Here is a 16,318-nt window from a genome sequence, read left to right on the forward strand (position 1 = left end):
TACGGGAAGCTCTTGCTCCTCTGCGGTAGCTAATTTATTTGTGGAAAACTTTGAGAACAAGTCACTGGACTCGGCTAAAAATTTTACTGGCACATTTGTGTGATGTATCTTAAAGTGTAACACGGACAAGAAAAATCAACATTATATGTGAAAGCTTAGCTTCTGTTGCAGCTTATTAACCTTAGAGACCAATGTTGTACGTGAAAGCTTTTTTTTTCTTGTAGCAACACTATGTATATTAATTTAAAACATTAACTTTTCCTGTTTGTGTATCCGCGCTACTTAACAGTGATATTGCTATTAGCGGACTACATCACGTGTCCTACGCTCTGAATATCCGCTGTCATCGGCTGGCGGGTTCACGTGACATGAGCAATGACTCACTTACAAAAGCGTATCGTAATCTCGATTACATGGTTCGGAAAGTAACATGCGGTGTTTGGTGGGATTCGAATTTATACTTTCATGATACGAAAATATACAGCGTACTTATTGATGCAAAAAATAAAAAAAACCTGTCACTTAATAGCACGGAAAAAGTGTGTTTTCATCCGGGAGAAAGTGTATTTTTAACCGGGAAATCCGGGAAAAATCTGGGAATTTTTTGTCCTTGTCCACGTATACACCCTGATAAATGAACATTCGTATTGCAAGGATCTTTCACTTATCTGATATTGTGCACACTTGTACACTGGTGTGCCAAAAAACAACACTGCAGTGATCAAAACAACTAAAATGTACAGCGCCAAAAAGCATGTCTTCTGTCTGTTGCAGCTAACAATGTGACCCCACCATTGTCTCTTAGTTCTTGACAGCGTGTTACTGTTGGCTGCTGAAAAATCAGTAGCCAGGGCTGTGATCCCATTTGCGTTGTGGTGGCATCATGCGCTTTCTCCACCTGGATCATTGGGGTGTTTCTTCTACAAAATTGCTTGCCTGATGCCATCTGCATTGACTGGGTATTAAAAATGAGATCACACATGTTGTGACAGCCTTCCTGTAGTGTGCCATGCATAAAGTGGCACCATGGGCCCCTCTGTGCCCGTGGCCTACCGAACAGTGTCCCTTGGAGCGTATTCCTGCTGATTTTGCAGATCTGTTCCTCAAGTTCTTTTGGCTTTTAGTAGTTGATGCTTTCTCATTTTGTTACATGTTTCATTGCCCACCCATGTCCAAGGTGACTAAGGTCATGGCCCTCTCAAAGACTTTTTTCTTAGAAGTGTTGCTGTATATGCTTGCGATGGACAATAGCCCACATTTTGTGTCTCAATATTTTGAAGATTATTGTACTAAGAGCGGCATCTGGTATCTTATGGCCCCTCCCTTTCATCCCCAATCCAATGGAGAGGTGGAGCAGCTGGTCTCTAGAGTCAAAACCCAGATTTAAAGGTGTATCACTTATTCCTCTGTCCAGAAAGCCGTCAACAGGTTCCTGAGTTCATATAGAGTGACTCCAGTCAGTGACCATAGCCTGGTGGAACCCCCAGCCCCATATGCTGCTCCATCTGCTCTTGCTGACACCCAACCACCCGCCAGCACCCACCTCATGCAATTCCATCTGGGCTTTGCCATCTCAGCCGATGGGTTTGGCTGGTGGCCTGAGTGGTTACGTGTGGTCATTCATCACTGCCTCTGCATCGTATGTGCCTCTGATGGCTTGCTGTCACAATACTATGACCAGCTCTGTCCACGCGTGGCTGACAAGCCACCGGAGACCCCTACGCCCATCTGCGCCAGCCCCCATGGCATCTCCACGCCTCCTCTGGCCCCTGAACTGTCTTCATTCTGGGTGCTGCTGCCGTCAGACAGAGTAGTCAGGACTGGGCCACCTCCATCTTCACAGCCCCTGTCGTCACTGTCACTGCCATTGCACTGTCTTGTCTGCTGCCTCCATTACCAAGCACTTGCATGGGTATGGGTATGGATACAGCACCATCATCAGCAATGCTCCCTTATGGCCTTTCGCAGGGGAGTGGGTATTGCAACTTTCTGCACCCGTGCCATTTCGAACCATATTCTCCTGTGCCAATGTGACACCTGCTTCAGCAATCATCACCTACTGATGAGGACATGGACATCTTCACAGCAAACACTTTTCCTCGAGGGGAAAGGAGCGTTGTAACACTACAGTGAGAGCATGTGCAATCGCACAGTACAAGTACTTCTATGGCCGGCTGAGAGCAGTCACCTCTCAAGCTAAATGGAAGGTGCTGCAAGTTCTATGCCATGTGCACAAAAGCCCAATACAAGCCTGGCATGCCAGGTCCTCAGCATCACTTATGTTTACTTACATATTGTATGCTCACCTATGAGACTGTATATTGATGTGTTCTATAGTTATGAGACTTTGTAACAGTTTATACGTCATTCAGTGTTATTGTGAATCTCCTCATGTGGAAGCAGAAAAAAAACTTGGTTGATTCTATTCCTGATATTGTGACTGTACAACTTTACAAGACACTGCCTCAACATTGTGTTACCATATGCATTGTATTTGCCAAGGGCAGTTTATCCACTAATTAGTTTGATTCATTCCTGCATCTCCTTGATATTATAGACAATGGATGGTGGTGCAGATGAACTGAGCTGGATTTGATCCATTGTTGAGCACATGCCTCCAGATAGCTTGCTGGGTAATCAGAAAGTCAGAGCAGATGAGGCATTCTATAGTCCAAATATGTCTCATCAGGTCTAATGCCCTCAAAATCACTTGTATATCAGCATCATAGATAGTGAATACAGTCAGGAAAATGCTGATATAAAATGGCAGTATGTAAACAAAACACAAAATACTTTATCTGCAGTACTTAAGTAAATTTATGATGATTCAGGGCCACATAATTAACCCTCAAGTGGGCTCGCAGCGTTCTTTGTACACATGTCAAAAATAGCTGTCTTTATGTTACCAAGGTAGTCATGTATGACCAGAATCACAGTTTAGTATCAGTTAAATTAAAAAATGATAAAATATGCTTACATTATAAGAACTAAAACACTTTTTAATTAAATAATAATAAAATAAACTTTCATTATATCTCTCTGATGCTGCATACAAGGGTTACACTCTAAGCATTAAACAGAACAGCTGTGTGAGATCCCAGCCAATTGCTTATTTAATTACTATTTATTTTGTAGACAACTGCCTCATTATGGGTTTGTGCTGCTAGCTAGTAATCTTGGTCATTTTCTTGCATGGATCATAAATTTTTTCTCACCTAGCTAGCTGTTTATTTTGTATTATTTATGCCCACTTGGCCATATGACAACACAGTGCACAATTGTGTTAGCTGAAGCAATAATAAAGGAATAGGTGTGGGGTCACATTATAAAACAACAACGTAATGGTAAAAGATAATGTATTATTAGGTTGGTACATGTTATACGGTAGTTAGGCAAGCCCACTCGAGGGTTAACAGTCAGCTCCACCCCTGGATAAGCACTGATTTTTAGACAACATCAAGTGCCATTTTGTTATGATTCCTGCAAATCACAAATGGCTTTACAGTGTTTGGAAAATGCCATTAACATGTGTGGATGTTTTATCAGAAAGAATGTACATGACTACAGATCAGATATGAATGTGTCTGATGATGCACAATGAGTTTCTGCCAAATGTGTGATGGAAACTAGCCATTTTAGGGGCTTGGTATGGGGGCAGTCCTGTGTGCTGCTGTGAGCAGTGTAAATCCAACATTGGTAGTGTGAATGATCTTCAGGTGTATAAGATATGCTGTTTCTTCAACTTGACACACATAATCTATTCAGGATGCCACAGAAGATTAATAAAATTGAAGAGGATATGTCATATCTGCCCCGCAGGATGTGGATAAGAGATTGCTGGATATTTAGTGTCTTGCTATTTAAATCCTTTGGATGTGGCAATACATCAGTTGCTCACTGAAAGTTTGTCCCTGAAACCTTATTGCTTTCTTTAAATTGGAATCTGTGTCCCTCATTTTTTTGTGTAGATGAATTGAAATGACTGTGAGCTAAAATCTGAGGAGAATTTGAAGTCTATACTTTCTTCTAACTCCTCTAATTGTCTTATCATCAGAGCTTTGGCTGATTGTTGTGAAGCTGTAAGATGGGCAGAAAGAAGCAGCCATGCACAAGCAATAAACATTATACCAGTGGCTGGACTGTGGACACTAAAGTCATTACTAATACAGCAAAACTGCAACACTTATAAGTGATCCTTGAAGGATCCCATTCTGTTTTTCTTTCTGTTCAAAAGGGTATCCCCAACATGATATCTGATAGATCATCCAGAAAGGAACGACAGTAGGAAGATGTACACTAAAGATCCATACATGGAGCTATCTGAGAGTGTTATTCCTCCAAATAGTATTGTAGATATTGTCAAGACAAAATATTGTTATCTTTATAGTGAAGCCTCTAGCAAGGTTAAACTGATAAATGTGGAGCAGTACCTCCTTAACTGTGTACTTGGTGGACTGTCAGATGGAATGGAAAAATTTATTTGAAATTAATTTTTTTAATTCTCTTTCAATTCTCTGGGTTTCTGATGCAGTCAGCCTGCATCTTATAGTAGAGCCATGGCTGGGCGTGTGCTGATGCAGTACCAAATGTCTCCAGATACTACACCTAACCATGCTTAGTCTGCATGAACAATGTTCCCACACTGGGTATTTCTGACGGGGGACACTCTTGCATAGCTGATGGAGGTATGCATCCAAAGTATCCTCTGCAGCCAGTAAGGAGGTTGAGAATGGTCATATGGGGGTTGCAGAGCAACTGGCAAGAGTGTGCTGGCATTGCAGGGTTGCTCTCTTGTTCGCCAGCTCTCATCCTGATCAGATATATTATCCAGCTCCTCGTTTGGGCATCATGCTCCTTAGTCTGGCTGAGATGGCCTCCTACATGCTGCAGCTATTTACCTGTATCCGTTAGAGATAGCTTTCAGAGCAATAAACTCCAGTTAGTTGATCAAAACATCCTTGGCTTTACATCTTTAACAATTTCCTGACACCTCTGGACATCCAGATTTCGCCAAAATCCCTGCCCATGATCCATCCTTGAACAACTGGTGTCAGCTGCAGGATGTAGATGCACTGTTAGATCCAGTTTATTCAAACTTTCATTCACAGATGACTGCCATGTAGCATTCCCATGGGAGATAGTTGGCTGCACACCCTTAGCCTATAGCATTGCTACACTGGGCTGGACTACTCTGTAGTCTGAACTTCTTTTGGAGTTTAGGTGTGCCCAAACAAGCTACAACATGTGTAAATGCGTGCAGGACTCACCATTGCTGTGTCTGGCTGGAGATGGCCCTTTTGCTGCATGGGCACTATCTAAAGGCTGCACTTCTGACACACCATCATAATGTCACTGCAGGTGCCAGTCCTGCATGAACTGCTTACTATGCCACCATACTTCTGTTGAATGAGCGTCTGTCACCACTACCACATGCATGGAAGTCCTCGTTGCTGTCCATGTCAACAAGGCTCTGTGCCATGATACTGACACCACTGAAACTGCTGCATTCATACCACCCCATTTGACACTAGAAAATTTAAAGTAAGTCTCACAGCTATGTGTGCTCACTTTTTGCTGCCATCTTCTGGGAGCTGCCATTGTTGGATTCCATTGTGGTTAGGTTTTAGTGTCCATTCACATGTTGAGACACTTGTCTGTTGTCAAAGGCTTGGTGATCGCTGGAAATTGTGGTCCCATAATGTGTACCTATGCCTAATATGTGCTCTGTGGTGAATTGGCCACAGGAATGGCAAGAGGCAGAAGCCGCTGGAAACAAATCTTGCTTTTCTTCTGCATGTGCAGATCAATGCTTTAATCTCACAAAAATTACAGTTACAGGAACAGGCTGCCAAACTACTGCGTGAATGTAATTGCGAAACTAGGCAAGCACAAGCCAAACAGCTGCAATCCCCTTTGGGGCCTTTGCGGCTTGTGCTGTTGCTTATACCCCAAATATTGCAGTCTCTTTTGGTCCCACCTTTTTGGGTAAACACAGTGAGAATGTTAACACTTTTTTGCAGAATGTCCAAGATATAGGATGCACGTGCTCCTGGCTGGATAGCTTCCTACTAAATGTAACAAAATTAAAGCTGTCCGATGATCCACGCAACTATGTGGAATCAGTTGATACAGTATTCAACACGTTAACATTAGATATCCCATCAAGGGGTTAGCAGAGCACTATGCTGACAAAAGAACAGTCAGACATTACAAAGACCATTTTTCTACTTTGCAACAAAAAAACAGTGAAGATTTTGAGTCTTTTGCCAATTGAATAAGGACTGTATCCTCTTAAATGTATGCATTGGGAAAAGGTGTCACATATAATGAAGTGTTAATTGAAGAGAGCAAAGTGAGAGCTATTGATTTATCTATTTGTAGAATAAACATGTAGATAGGTAGTGAAGTCAAGGTGGCTTCCTGTACCTCCTTACATAAAGCTGTGAAAGTTGGTAGTGTTATGTGAAGAGCCAGGTTGAGATGTTTCAACTACTTCGCAAAGCAATGCATCATGTTTTTGTGCAAGTTGCAAATACTGTGAAAAGCCAAATCATATGGGTGAACGCAGTCATGCACTGTGCTATACAAAATGCTATACTGTCGGTCACACAAGCAACAGTTGCCCTCAGAACCAGAGGGAAAGTTACCAACAGCAGAATACTCCATAAAATAATAAACACAGTGAAATATCACAGTTGAGAAACAAGCATGTGCCAGGCTCTGCCACCCACCCTCACACCCTACAACAACAGTGAATCTTGTCCAAAAAGGAAAGTTAGATGAGGTGGCCAGTAAAATAACTAGAAGGCAAGCTTAGGGGAAGGACTGTCACAGTATTAGTAAACGTAGTGGCTCAGATTAGTCTATTATTTCTCATAGTAATAAGCATGTGTTTAAGCCACCATGCTATAAGTGGACAAAGTGAGGAAATAACAGTGCCTGCCAGTACCTGTTTTGTAAATCTACGGATTTATGGGAAAAGTATGGGTTTGGTGTGGAAGCAGTACAAAAACACAGAAAGGATTTTGATGTCATTATAGGGAACTACACCATTTTCAAGTGGTGAAACATTACAAGACACGAAGTCTGCAATTCAGTGAGGCAGTTCACTATTTTGGTTGTAAGTGCACCGCACAGTTGCAGGGAAGTAGTGGAATGAGGCCTCTTCTGTAAGTTTCAACAGAACCGCGTATGTGGGCATTGAAAACTTGCACCCGTGTTACAATCAGTGGACGTACATCAAAAGTTCTCTGGATTGATGTCAAAACCTGAATAATGGTTGATCTCAGTCAGAATGATGTTCTCAACAGGTTGTAGATTCATGTTAAAAGGAGTGTTAGTAAAGCAGAAGTGACAGCAAAGAGATTTCATGTACCAATATATGTTGATAACTTTGATTCAAGAGACACAGAGATTCCCCAAGGACCTATACTTGCTAGTGTTGAAGAAATAATGGAGGAAGAATATCAGTGTGAGAATCAGTTCAGGAGTAAGAGGAAGAATCAGTTACCATCAAGGGAAGTTTGCACAGTTGCACCCTTACTTAGAAGTCAGTTAACAGAGAAGTTGGCACGTTTGCCTGTATCACACAAAATCTGTTGTATCCAGTTTTTGAGGAATATCTGTGGTTATTCAAGGAACAGCAATATTGCCACCAACTTGCCTTGTGCAACATGAAATTCACATGCAAGATGCTAGATCAATTGTTCATAAATTTTACCAATTACCATTTCATGTACAATCCATTGTTGAGTATACTGTTCAACAACAATTGGCTGTAGGGATAATTCAATCCTCTACAAGTTCCAATCATTGCCAGCTGTCATGGTCCCCAAAAAGTCAATTAGTGAAGAAAGACTCTATCATCTGTGCAATGATATGTGAGCAGTAAACAAGGTAACAACACTTGAAACTTACCATCTACCCCATATCAATGAAACACTGGACAGATTAGGAAACTGCACGTATTTTACCACCCTTGACATGTGATCTGGTTAACACCAAGTGCCAATTGCACCCCAAAATCGACCCAAAACCGCTTTTCTAGTGTCTTCAGGATTTTATGAGTTTTTACTCATGCCTTTTGGTCTAAAGAATATACCTGCCACTTTTTAAAGATTCGCTGACTTGTTGCTGAGAGATTTGAAATGCACAGTGTGTCTTTTGTATCTAGATGATATCATAATTTTTTCCCAGAACTATGGAGGAACATGTGGAAAGACTAAGAAATGTATTGTCAAGGTTACAAAGTGCACACTTAAGTTTAAAGATAGAGAAATGTTCTGGTTCAGTACCTGAGGCATATTACCAGTTCAGAGGGCTAAGCCAGACCCATGGTTAACCATCTTCTATTAATGTTGAAGAATAAGTCTTCTCTATGCCTAGCTGATTATTATTGTCCCTTTATGAAGGATTATGCTGTGGTAGCTAAGTAACAACAATGGAATGAGATTAGGCAATTTGGCAGCCTAAAAAACTTAAGAATTACGCTATGATAGCTAAGCCATTCCCCCACGGTGTCCTTACCTTGTTGTGGTGGTGGGGCTTGCATGGTCAAATCATCCTGAGAGCTAGGCTGGGGGTGGCTTTGCTACTAGTAGGGTCTTGCATACCAGATAGGTCAAAGGTGATGATCCAGACTATATGTGACACCCTGGTCCTCCAGGGACCCCCCCCCCCCCATAAAAAAGATTATTGTTATGAAACACCAAGAAATAGCCTCACATTTGGTGCAGAATAATGGAAACGACCCCAACAAGTCAAAGGTTAATGCCAGGAGATGACAGAACAAACATAGAATGAAGTGCGGTACTTGGAATGTAAAAACACTATTCTCACATGGAAAGGTGAAGGTCATTGATGAAGAACTGTATAGGTACAGGCTAGACATAGTGGCACTGCAAGAAATGAGATGGCCTGGAGAAGGAATGCATAAAGAAAAGTGGTATAGCTACTTCTACAGAGGAAATAAAGAACGCAAACATCAGTTTGGAGTGGGTTTTGCAGTAGCCAGTAGAGTAAGGGAAATATCAAGAACTTCAAGGCTGTTATTGTGGTCTTCAGTCCTGAGACTGGTTTGATGCAGCTCTCCATGCTACTCTATCCTGTACAAGCCTCTTCATCTCCCAGTACCTACCGCAACCTACATCCTTCTGAATCTGCTTAGTGTATTCATCTCTTGGTCTCCCTCTACGATTTTTACCCTCCACACTGCCCTCCAATACTAAATTGGTGATCCCTTTATGCCTCAGAACATGTCCTACCAACCAATCCCTTCTTCTAGTCAAGTTGTGCCACAAACTTCTCTTCTCCCCAATCCTATTCAATACTTCCTCATTAGTTATGTGATTTACCCATCTAATCTTCAGCATTCTTCTGTAGCACCACATTTCAAAAGCTTCTATTCTCTTCTTGTCCAAACTATTTATCGTCCATGTTTCACTTCCATACATGGCTACACTCCATTCAAATACTTTCAGAAATGACTTCCTGACACTTAAATCTATACTCGATGTTAACAAATTTCTCTTCTTCAGAAACACTTTCCTTGCTATTGCCAGTCTACATTTTATATCCTCTCTACTTCGACCATCATCAGTTATTTTGCTCCCCAAATAGCAAAGCTCCTTTACTACTTTAAGTGTCTCATTTCCTAATCTAATTCCCTCAGCATCACCCGACTTAATTCGACTACATTCCATTATCCTCGTTTTGCTTTTGTTGGTGTTCATCTTATATTCTCCTTTCAAGACACAGTCCATTCCGTTCAGGTGCTCTTCCACGTCTTTTGCTGTCTCTGACAGAATTACAATGTCATCGGCGAACCACAAAGTTTTTATTTCTTCTCCATGGATTTTAATACCTACTCCGAATTTTTCTTTTGTTTCCTTCACTGCTTGCTCAATATACAGATTGAATAACATCGGGGATAGGCTACAGCCCTGTCTCACTCCCTTCCCAACCACTGCTTCCCTTTCATGCCCTTCGACTCTTACAACTGCCATCTGGTTTCTGTACAAATTGTAAATAGTCTTTCGCTCCCTGTATTTTACCCCTGCCACCTTCAGAATTTGAAAGAGAGTATTCCAGTCAACATTGTCAAAAGCTTTCTCTAAGTCTAGAAATGCTAGGAACGTAGGTTTGCCTTTCCTTAACCTGGCTTCTAAAATAAGTCGTAGGGTCAGTGTTGCCTCACGTGTTCCGATATTTCTGTGGAATCCAAACTGATCTTCCCCGAGGTCGGCTTCTACCAGTTTTTCCATTCGTCTGTAAAGAATTCATGTTAGTATTTTTCAGCTGTGACTTATTAAACTGATATTTCAGTAATTTTTAGTATTTTTCAGCTGTGACTTATTAAACTGATATTTCAGTAATTTTCACATCTGTCAACACCTGCTTTCTTTGGGATTGGAATTATTATATTCTTCTTGAAGTCTGAGGGTACTTCGCCTGTTTCATACATCTTGCTCACCAGATGGTAGAGTTTTGTCAGGACTGGCTCTCCCAAGGCCGTCAGTAGTTCCAATGGAATGTTGTCTACTCCGGGGGCCTTGTTTCGACTCAGGTCTTTCCGTGCTCTGTCAAACTCTTCACGCAGCATCGTATCTCCCACTTCATCTTCATCTACATCCTGTTCCATTTCCATAATATTGACCTCGAGTACATCATCCTTGTATAGGCCTTCTATATACTCCTTCCACCTTTCTGCTTTCCCTTCTTTGCTTAGAACTGGGTTTCCATCTGAGCTCTTTATTTTCATGCAAGTGGTTCTCTTATCTCCAAAGGTCTCTTTAATTTTCCTGTAGGCAGTATCTATCTTTCCCCTAGTGAGATAAGCCTCTACATCCTTACATTTGTCCTCTAGCCATCCCTGCTTAGCCATTTTGCACTTCCTGTCGATCTCATTTTTGAGACATTTGTATTCCTTTTTTCCTGATTCATTTACTGCATTTTTATATTTTCTCCTTTCATCAATTAAATTCAATATATCTTCTGTTACCCAAGGGTTTCTACTTGCCCTCATCTTTTTATTTACTTGATCCTCTGCTGCCTTCACTACTTCATCCCTCAAAGCTACCCATTCTTCTTCTACTGTATTTCTTTCCCCCATTCCTGTCAATTATTCCCTTATGCTCTCCCTGAAACTCTGTACAACCTCTGGTTCTTTCAGTTTATCCAGGTCCCATCTCCTTAAATTCCCACCTTTTTGCAGTTTCTTCAGTTTTAATCTACAGGTGATAACCAATAGATTGTGGTCAGAGTCCACATCTGCCCCTGGAAATGTCTTACAATTTAAAACCTGGTTCCTAAATCTCTGTCTTACCATTAGATAATCTATCTGAAACCTGTCAGTATCTCCAGGCTTCTTCCATGTATACAGCCTTCTTTTATGATTCTTGAACCAAGTGTTAGCTATGATTAAGTTGTGCTCTGCACAAAATTGTACCAGGCGGCTTCCTCTTTCATTTCTTAGCCCCAATCCATATTCACCTACTACGTTTCCTTCTAACCCTTTTCCTACTACCGAATTCCAGTCACCCATGACTATTAAATTTTCGTCACCCTTCACTATCTGAATAATTTCTCTTATTTCATCATACATTTCTTCAATTTCTTTGTCATCTGCAGAGCTAGTTGGCATATAAACTTGTACTACTGTAGTAGGCGTGGGCTTCATATCTATCTTGGCCACAATAATGCATTCACTGTGCTGTTTGTAGTAGCTTACCCACATTCCTATTTTCCTATTCATTATTAAACCTACTCCTGCATTACCCCTATTTGATTTTGTGTTCATAACTATGTAGTCACCTGACTAGAAGTCTTGTTCCTCCTGCCACCGAACTTCACTAATTCCCACTACATCTAACTTTAACCTATCCATTTCCCTTTTTAAATTTTCTAACCTACCTGCCCGATTAAGGTATCTGACATTCCACGCTCTGATCCGTAGAACGCCAGTTTTCTTTGTCCTGATAACGACATCCTCTTGAGTAGTCCCCGCCCGGAGATTCGAATGGGGGACTATTTTACCTCCGGAATATTTTACCCGAGAGGATGCCATCATCATTTAACCATACAGTAAAGCTGCATGCCCTCGGGAAAAATTACGGCCATAGTTTCCCCTTGCTTTCAGCCGTTAATGAAAGGCTGTTAATGAAAGAATATGCTGGATAAGAATAAAAGGAAAATTCTACAATGTAACTCTGGTTTCATTCCATGCACCTACAGAAGATAAAAATGACAGTGAAAAAGACAGTTTCTATGAAGTATCAGTATATGAAGATGCACCATCCTACAATGTGAAGGTTTTCCTTGGTGATGCCAATGCTAAAGTAGGAAGAGAAGATATTTTGAGACCTTACGCTGGCCTTCATAGTCTGCAAGATTCCTCTAACAACAATGGAATGAGGTAAGGCAATCTGGCAGCTTCAAAAAATTAAGAATTATGAGTACCTACTTTCCTCGCAAAGACATCCGTAATATAAAATGGAAGTCACCTGACAGGAGACTCAGAACCAAATAGACCACATACTTGTGGATGCCAGACACAGAAGTGCTACCCAGAATGTAAAATCTCAAAGAGGTGCAGAAATAGGATCAGACCATTACCTTGTGGTGACGACCATACAGGAGAGGATAGAAAGCCATAACAGCAGGAGAAGAGAAGCACACCAGAAAATAAATGCAGACCTACTGAAAGAGGACCACATTACGGAAAGATATGCACTTGAAATTGGAAACAGGTTTGCTTCCATAGAAGAAGAAGAAGAAGAAGAAGAAGAAGAAGAAGACGAAGATGATATTGAAAAGTTCTGGTCTAAAATCAAGACAGGTTTAAAACAGAGGTGCAGTCACCAAGAGTAAAGCAGCAAAACTGTTATGGCTGGCGAATGAACAGGATGAAAGAACAAGGTTGGCATACATGGAAGCAGCTAGAGAAGCAAGACAAGTTCTTCAAACAGAAATGCAAGAGTTCATAAACAGTAAAATAAAACTGGCAGAATAAGATTGGACAGTAGGAAATACAAGAGACTTTCATAGGACAGTCAGGTTCTTCAAGAAAGTTCCAATCCAAGGATTGACATGATCAGAGGTCAAGAAGGACCTCACAGATGAAATGAAGCTATGGAGGAATGGAAAAACTACTTTAAAAACCTCCTGAATGTGGATGTAAACACCATGAGTACTATAACAGAAAATGAAGAAGAAAAATCATATAGGGAAAACAGAGATACTGTACCATTGGGGGAGTATTAACTGCCAAGCATGGAAGATGTAAGAGCAACCATAAAACTGCTGAAGGGGGGGAAGGCACCAGGAATAGATGACATACCGGCAGAGATGCTGGAGGAGGGAAGAGCTATTCTACAAGCGAGACTATACCACTTAATCTGCTTAATTTGGAAAAAGAAAAGGCTCCCAGAAGAAGGAAACAAGTCTGTCATCTGCCATCTGTCCTATACTAAAGAAAGGAGACCCAGTGAGATGTAGCAACTACAGAGGAATCACACTACTATTTACAGCTTATAAGATCTTGAACATGTTGTTACTGAAGCAAATAACACCACATTTCGAGAAAGTACTGGGATTCCAACAAGCACGTTTCAGAAAGGGAAATTCAACTGTAGACAATTTACATACAATATGGCAAGTGCTAGCAAAGGGCTGGGAATTCCACAAAAATGTTCACTGCCTTTTTGTGGACTTACAAAAAGCATATGATAGTGTGAATAGACAAGCAATATGGCAAGAACTCAAAAGGGCTCAAGTTCTCAGAAAATTCATAAAATGGACACAGATATGCACCCAGGAGACATCATGCATGGTCAAAGTAATGGAAACATATCAAAGAAGTTCAAGGTGAGGACTGGAGTGCGACAAGGAGACTGCCTCTTCCCTCTCCTGTTTAACCTGGTACAGGAGAGAGCCCTGAGAAAGGTAGCAAGCGTAGAGACAGGAATACAGCTGGGAAGAAGGACCATCACCCTGGCCTATGTGGATGATGCAGTTTTAATAGCAGAGGAAGAGCAAAACCTGGTTCAGATGACAAGAACATTAATGGAAGAGGCAATGAGAGCAGGCCTGAAGTTGAATATGGATAAGACAAAATACCTTGTAGTTAGCAGAGAAAATGATGACAGACCTCTGAAGGTGGAGGAAAAAGTCTTTGAAAGGGTAAGAGACTTAAAATATCTTGGGCCTATACTCAATGAAAGGAACAAGATGGTCCAGGAAATTACTGCACGAATACAAGCAGGAAACAGGTCAAGGTTTGCTCTGGGAAAGCTGTTGAAGTCCCAGCTTCTATCGAGATCCTCAAAGACCAAGATCTACAAGACAATAATACAACCTGTAGTCTTATATGGAGCAGAGACCTGGACCATCACCCAAAAGATAGAAAGAAAACTCCTGACATTTGAGAATGCCATCCTCAGACAGATTTTTGGGCCAGTGGAGGATGGGGATGAATGAAGGAAAAGAAAAACTGTGAATTGCAGGAGCTATATAAGTTGATGGACATTGTGGCAGTGATCAAAGAAATATGACTGAAGTGTGTGGACACGTAATGTGTTGAGAAGGCTAGATCATCAGGCAGATAGTGGAAGAAGATATTAGAGGCAAAAGCAAAAGGCCACTAGGAAGACCATGACCCCGATGGATTGACCAGGTAAGAGAGGATATGAGTATGCTGGGGCTGCCTGAAGATGAATACATGGACTGAGGATGCTGGAAGAGGCTGATTGATGAGGCCAAAGACTGACTGCGGTTTGTGTGGCCAACACAGTAAGTAAGTAAGCTAAGCCATTAATAAAGTTGTTGGAGAAAGGTGCTGCATTTGAGTGGATGGAGAAGTGTGGGCAGCTATTAGGAAACTTAAGGATATTTTGACAAGTTCATCTCTTTGCTGATCTATCCAGATTTTGAGAAATATTTTATCCTTTCTGTTGGTGGGGCTGTTCTTAGTCAAGAATGTAATGGTTATACTTTATGCAAATGAATCTTAACAGAAATTAATTACAGTACCACTGAGAAGGTACTGTTAGCACTTATTTTTGGAATGAACTGTTTTAAATAGTATTTGTCAGGAAAAAAATTCACTGTGGTCACTGACCACACTGCATGTTTGTGGCTGCTAAGTTTAAAGGACCCCTGTAGCTGTTTAACTTGTTGAGCACTGAAACTATCATAATATGACTTTTGAGTCTGCCACAAACCAAGCTGTTAACATTATAATGCTGATGCATTAAGCCATGAAGTCAGAGTTGTTCAGACATATGATGTTTTAATTGAGAGTTGAGGGGAGCACAGGAAAGACACACAGAATGTCACTGATACACTTCCATCCCAGATTTTGTTGTAGAGGATGGTATTCTATACTGTAAGATCCAGATCAGTAACAGTGTGGTATTTCCTAAAGAACTGCAGCAAATGATAGTTTGCAGCTCAAATGCCAGAATAGCTTCAAAGTTTTGATGGAAGAGCCAACAAACCGATGTTCAGAAATATGTACAAAATTGAAACTTCCTGGCAGATTAAAACTGTGTACCAGACCGAGACTCAAACTCAGGACCTTTGCCTTTCACAGGCAAGTGCTCTATCATCTGAGTTACCCAAGCACGACTCACGCCCCGTCCTCACAACTTTACTTCTGCCAGTACCTCGTCTCCTACCTTCCAAACTTTACAGAAGCTCTCCTGCGAAACTTGCAGAACTAGCACTCCTGAAAGAAAGGATATTGCAGAGACATGGCTTAGCCACACCCTGGGGGATATTTCCAGAATGAGATTTTCACTCTGCAGCGGAGTGTGCACTGTTATGAAATTTCCTGGCAGATTAAAACTGTGTGCCAGACCAAGACTCGAACTCGGGACCTGCCTTGTGCTCAAAGGGCACCCCATCAAGGGCAAAAAACCCCTTAAAATCCCTTCCAGAAGCTATTCAAAATGTCACTTTAAATACTGCTGGACCATTCTACAGAGCATACAAATGATACCTAATTCTAGTACAACTTACAGATATGACTGCAGAAAAAGCTGTGTGTGCCTTTGTCAATCATTTAGTGTTACCATTCGGAAATCTGGAAGGTACGTCAACTGATCAAGGAACTAATTTCATGTCTACTCTGCTCATACCATTTTGGAAATTACTGCAAATAAAAAAAACAGTGATCAACCCCCTCTCATCTTAAAGCTAACAGTACACATAAGACAATCATTCAAATGCTGTCTTACGACATCAATAGATCACACACCAATTGTAACCAGATTGCTTACGTAGCTCCTGCGTACAATAGTTTTGCACATGAATCAACTGG

The sequence above is a fragment of the Schistocerca cancellata genome, chromosome 6, assembly GCF_023864275.1.
Source record: "Schistocerca cancellata isolate TAMUIC-IGC-003103 chromosome 6, iqSchCanc2.1, whole genome shotgun sequence".
In the NCBI taxonomy this organism is placed as follows: domain Eukaryota; kingdom Metazoa; phylum Arthropoda; class Insecta; order Orthoptera; family Acrididae; genus Schistocerca; species Schistocerca cancellata.